The sequence below is a fragment of the Nothoprocta perdicaria genome, unplaced genomic scaffold, assembly GCF_003342845.1.
Source record: "Nothoprocta perdicaria isolate Ctin4 unplaced genomic scaffold, notPer1 scaffold_114, whole genome shotgun sequence".
NCBI lineage: Eukaryota > Metazoa > Chordata > Aves > Tinamiformes > Tinamidae > Nothoprocta > Nothoprocta perdicaria.
In genome coordinates, this window is record NW_020454250.1 from 2,264,120 (window position 1) to 2,270,395 (window position 6,276).

The following is a 6,276-nucleotide window of genomic DNA, read 5'->3' on the forward strand; positions in this document are numbered from 1 at the left end:
TTGATAATATGAAAGAGGGAAATGGTTCTTGTATAAAAAAATCTGCCCTGCATATGTGATGACAAGATGGTCTCATTGAAAATAAATGGGTTACTCAGAAGAGTCTCAAAGGTTTAAGGATGGAATGCTTTTTTTAAGTGAGAACAGTCCAATTTAAATCTTACTAGTTTGGTATTAATCTGGGGATAAACCTGAAAATTCCTTTGTTACTCGGAGGACAATTTGTAGTGATTCTTAGGTAGAACACACATCATCTTGCTTACATCTTCTTGCTTGTTTTTGAATAACATTGAGAACAGAGAAAAACGGAGAAAAATTTGCCTCAAGCTTTTATTTATTGGTTGCAGAGGAACAAAACTGAACAGCATTGCAGCGGAAGAAGTGGGTCCCCACATTTACAGTCTGCAGTTGTTCACTTAGAATAAGTGAATTCCACACAGTTTTAGTCTTAAAATTCATTGAACATACAGGTGCTTAAACCCACCACCATATCGAAGAATAATTTGCAGTAAATAAACCATTTGCTTTAACTTGAGTACTTTGTAAACTACCTGTACTTTGAGAATAGTCAGGATTAGTCAGAATTTATTTATTGGGTACAGAAACTTCTGTGACCAAAGATATTGGAGCAAAATTAAATCTTAAGTGAACATGCTGACACTAGAAAGGCTTGCTCTTTTAAAACATTAGGAACAGGGCTTAAGGGTAACCATATTGAAATAAACGACTGCGAAAGTGCCTGTAAATAAATGCAATCCAAATCTTACTGATCTCTAATTTGTACGCCAAGACCATCAATTCCAAAAAGGAACTGCTTTGCTCTTTGAACTCAAAGCAAACCATGGAACTTATTGTATTGGCTGAATGGCACAAGACGTCTGTGCCCTTCAGTGAACTGAAATGACAGGACAGAGCTGTTCCAACGCAGGACCAGTCTCTCCGGTGGCAGGTAACTTACTGAGTGGTTCATGGAGGAAATCGCACTTCGGTTTCTTCACAATTCAGCAAATTCTCCTGAATATCAAACCCAGTGCCGGCACAAGCACTTGCAAACACCTCTTCAAATGAAATATGAATTAACTCACATACAGTTCCTGTCCCAGCCTGCTCATTCCTTTGTCCATTAAAGGGTGTTTTTCTTGGTGCAGCTCTCCTGAAAAAGTTTAGAACAAAGTGTTAGCACAAGTTTAAGGTTTTGAAGGTTGCATGTGCTATCTATTCCACCTGCAACAAGTACTTGTCATAGCGAAAGTACGTGGCTATCAAAAGTAATCCCTGTTTCAGCTGTTGGAGAAAAACATAGAAAGCAACATGCAGATTTGTGTTTTAGGAAAGGTCAGCTTTGATGGACAACACTAGTTATGAAGCCTGATGGTCTCTGCAAAACGATTAAGGTCTTACAGATGGAGTCAAATGCACTGAGCTGTGATCAGTGTCTCGCCCTTTTCAGCAGGATGACTTATTTCTTGCTCATTGAGTTTATTGTAATAGGACAGGAGGAGGAAGCTGACAAGGATGAAGGAATAACGTGGAGAATAAATGAAATAGGTCTTACTGTTCCATCCAGAATTACAACATGCACAGGAACACACATCACTTTGTTTTACAAATGCTTTCAGTTGCAGAAATGCCATAACTATTATAAAATCTAGTCAGTGATGTAGAAAGTACATAGCCACAAATTCCTACCCATGTTTTCTTCCAGTGTTGCATCATCTTGTCATGTTCACTAATGGCAGTTCTCCAGCTATCAAATTCTTTGGTCCATCCAACCTGGCCAGCACTACCTGGAAATTTTAAGTGGGATAATTACATAACTAAGTAATAATCCCGTAAGATGATCTAGTCATTGATCAAGGGTAGGGCTTGAGGGAACAAAAGCCACCATCTCGTCCTCTGTCCCCAAGTTATTTAGAAATAACCTCTCTTTGAAGAGTCCCATATTTTCCCTCTGCAGGAGGCCTAAAACCTCCAGAGGAAACAGCTCTGGAGCTGCCTTTTAGAAGAGCTGAATCCCCCTAGGAGCACAGGAATTTTGCAGCTGGATCATATGAGGGCTGGGGAGAGGAAGGACTGGATGTTGCTGATTATTACAACTAGTTGCATTTCCCAGATGCTAGCTTTTCTTGCAGTCTCTACTACTGTGGTGGTGGCATACACACATTTAATAAATATTTTCTATTTATCCTGCAAGACCCTAATGACAACACAATATCCTTTGGACCTCACTGAATGTGGCCCACTGTTTTACATTTACAGTAGTTTGAATGAGATGCTCTTTATTCTGCATCTGGGACTAATTTTAAAGCGATTGGAGTGCTTGGAGGAAACCTGCAACAGGGTTTCCCTTGCTGCTCTCCCTGAAAAAGAGCTGGGATGAGCTGCTCTTGAAAAATTCACATTTTATATTGAGTAGTTACTGAGGTTACTCTAATCAGTGCTGGATGCCTAAGGATGAATTTGTCTCATCCTGGTGGTCAGTCAACTAGTCCACTTCCTACCCATTAGTATCAGCATGAAGAGCTAAGAACAGGCTCCACCTGGCTACAAATTTTCTTTTTTGTAAAAAAATTAGGCAATTTCATTTTTTTAAATAGAGGAGAGGGCACAGAGGTGTCTTTTTAGTATTTGGTTTCCTTGATGCTAAAGCATTCTTCTTTCTCACCCAGCAGAGTTCTTGCAGGTAATTACTCCTTTATAATGCTCCTCAGTACTCAGTACCTGGCTCTCAGTACGTGCCTTAGTTTTTTTGAGGTAAAAAAAGCTTGCGATTTACTACCAAGGCACTTTGTCCCCAAAGGTTCTGCAAGACTTGGATCCCATTTAACTTCTAGATCATATCTGCTAGTCTGCCATTAGTTCTTTGGGAGAGAGAGGGGGAAGAGAGGGGTAGTTTTTCGATGTGTGCAGGCTCTGCGTGGCCCAGTGTGCGAGGGGCGCCCGCCTGCACCCGGCGAGCCGCCCGCCTACCTGCGTGCCGCACGGTGATGAGCACCCGCGAGGCGTCGCGGCCGGCGCGGGCGACCAGGGCGCACTCGTAGGCCGTGCTGCGCGCCACGGCGTCGCTCAGCCAGCCCAGGAGGTGCAGGCGGCCGCCGGGCAGCGGCAGGGCCTGCTGCGCCACGCGCGCGCCCGCCCGCTCGCCGCCGCGGCGCCACTCCAGCCGCGCGTCCGACGGACCTGCAACAGCGGCACTCAGAGACCGGCCGGCCTCCGCGCGGAGCGGCCCCCAGCAGCCAGCGCGAGGCGGGGGCTGCGAGACGAGGGGCCCGCGCCTTGCGTGCAGGGCGTCCCGAGGGCGTCCTTAGGTAAGTGCAGGGGACATGGAAGCTGGGATAACAGCTATTAGGGAGGTTCAAACCGCAGCTGCAAACGAGCTCCTAGGATGGAGCATCTGGGTTGGCCCAAGATGGAGCTCCCCTGCAAATGGGGTAGACCAGGTGAAGAAATCAGCCCTGTCTGCCCCTGTGACTACCTGCTCAGGTAGAGGGAAGGTAATCACGCCTGAAGGAAGGTCCCCTAGCGCCTCACCGAGCTGGGGAGCACGTCTGGGACTGCCCGAGGCACCAGACTGAGGGACAGGAGGGGAAAGGAAAAGGTCAAGAACTCCGTGCATCGAAGATGCGGGAAGTAATGGAAACAGCGAATCTGGAAACGGCGCCGGGCCATTAGTCACAGCAATCGGGCAAGACGGGGCTTGGGAGAAGCTTGGATGAGCAACAAAGAGCAGTGTAATCTTATAGCCTGATTGCCATTACTCATCGTACCTGTGAGGGCAGAATTTGAGTAAATCAGAGATTGACAGTAGCCCAGAGGACAGGACAGCTGTTCCCAGAAAATTAGCAAGCTTGGCCAAAGTGTATTTGGCAACATCAGAGCTTTCACATTTAAAAGAAAAACGCCTATGCCAAAGTAAGAACTCTGCAGCAATACTGGCTATTAAAACACGTCTGTTACTCCCTTGGGGCTCACGATCCAGACTAAGCAACAGAAAATGCAAAGGGGTGAGTGAAAATAAAGGATTTTGTGACATGGCCTGAGGTCACTAGTCCTAAAGAATAGATGTATGTTAGATTATCATGCAAGCAGACAAAAGAAATACATAGTCAGTGTATATTCTCCAAGAAATTACTTAAATTCCTTATTTGAATCTGTGGTACAATCTTCTTAGAACTACTGACGACGACTCTGACAGAAGTGGGGAGGACAAGTGTATGCTAAACCCATCTAGCCTAGCTGGCAGGCACTTTTAAAAATCAATTTTATGGGTGAATGTACTGTTATCAACAGTATGTAGGTCACATGTGGCTAAAAACATGGGAAATCTCAAACCATGAACAAATTATTTCAGCACAGTAAGGCTGAAGTTGGTTTCGGACAAGTGGAAATAACAACAAATATGTGTGAGCACAGTCCCAAGCCATAAATCTTGAATTAAGAGTTAAACTGAATTTAAAAAGTAGGTTTTGAAAAGCTAAAAACCTGCACTTGGCTGTTACAGTGGACTAGAGCTTTTAAGAGATGCAACACCAGATGCTGCTACTGCAGAGGAGAAGTTAAGCAATAGAGCCACTGAGGTCAACCTGTCATCTGGATGGAGGAACAGCAACCAACTTCACCAAGATGAAGAGCAAGAGGAAGGAATGATGGATCTAAGGTCTCAGGATGGGCATTGAGGAGAAATTGCACTCTAACACTGCAAGCCTTCAAATAGGAATTTCCAAAACACATGGTCTACTTACTTTGCCATCCTCTTTAAGAATGCTTGGAAAATTTAAAAAAGCAAACTCATTAATACATGATATTCAAGCAAAGAGTTAAACAGCTAGACAGTCTGGATAGATAATTAGCTACATTTAAATACATTAGTAAATAATTACTGGCAATCGATTTTAACACTGTGACCTCTTTTAAAGGAAGAAAAAAAAATCTTTAAAAAGGTTTTTAAAAAGAAAATCAAAATTTTGATGCACCTTCAGAACTACCCATTTTCTCAGTGTAAGTTCCAGTATTTGTGAAAATGGTTGTTATTTTGTATATGTTTACATTTTCTATACCTCTTCTGTCAGCACTTGGGAGTGAAATGTTTCTGCCCTTGCAGCTCTACAGGCAACCCGGGCTCACTTCAAGTCAGCCAGATTTGCCAAAAAAAAAAAAAAAAACAAACAAAACAACAACAGAAAAAACACCGTCCACTTAAAACCCAGATGGATTTTCCCCTCAAGATCTTCCATAGGAACAAGTCCCACAGACAGAGGTAGTGGTAAAAACTTCTTTAACTACTACTGCTGTTTGCAAAGTTTTTTTTTACCCAGAGTCTAACTTCAGTCACTGAAGTATTGATGTAAAACCCCTATTTTAAAGAGGATGTGAAAAAAAAAAAAAAGAAATGCAGCACAAAAGAGTTGAAACAGCAGCATAAAACTAGACTCAGAACAGCAGGCTTTCAAGAAGGCTCTGGAATACTAATTTAAAGGCAAGAGATTATGGATTAAGTGGAGCTGCTCACTGACATAATAAGGTTGGGGGAGGAGGGAAAATGCTGGACAATCCATTTCCTCCTGCCAAACACCAAAACACTTGGAGATGTGTGCTTGTTTCCGAGCTACCTCGTGAAGCTGTGGGGAAAAAGGCTCAAGAAGTGCTACCATGTAGGCTTTGCTTCAACATGATGCTTTTCCATGCTGTTAGACAGCTCCCAAAGTTAAAGGATGACACTGAAACACGGATTTCCTAGCATTTAGCCGGGGAGGCATCTTGAGGTGGAGGGAGGCGAGCTGGGAATAACAAAGCACGAGTTGCCAGCAAACCTAAACCTCTTAAGGCTCCCTCAATTCAGCTAATCTCCCAATTTAGAAACAGAGCAAAACCCAGGGAGGATAAATGAGAGGAATCCCACAGAGAAATTTTAGAAGGGTAACAAACAGTATTTTTCACAAAATCCCATAATCTAGACAAAGCAGTGCCACCAGAAATGATCTTAAGTGACAGTTTAAGTTCGGAAATGACTCTCCCTTATTCTACAAAAGACATAAAAAAACCTTCAAAAGTTGACAGCAAGCAACAGATTTATAAAAAATAGAAACAGAAAAATTAATCTTAAAAAAATGAGTGACATCTGGGTTTAATGCTCAATATTTAGCTTGCAGCTTTGGCTTTCAACGCTGTACTAAACGTCCCAGATTTCAAGAATATCAAGATGATACAGGAAGCTCTCATCCACAACAGGGATTAAGTTTTAAAAACACACTATAATCTGTGCGCGGCAGGATTATT

At 43.1% G+C, this 6,276-nt stretch overlaps 1 long non-coding RNA gene across 1 annotated transcript; it reads right to left on the reverse strand.

Moving 5' to 3' along the window:
* Positions 1–350: 350 nt before the first annotated feature.
* LOC112959219 lies at positions 351–3,027 on the reverse strand. The gene is made up of 3 exons (XR_003251584.1): positions 2,971–3,027; positions 1,690–1,787; positions 351–1,153 (listed from the first exon to the last, which is right to left on the reverse strand). It is a non-coding gene; the product is annotated as an uncharacterized LOC112959219 (long non-coding RNA).
* Positions 3,028–6,276: the final 3,249 nt, after the last annotated feature.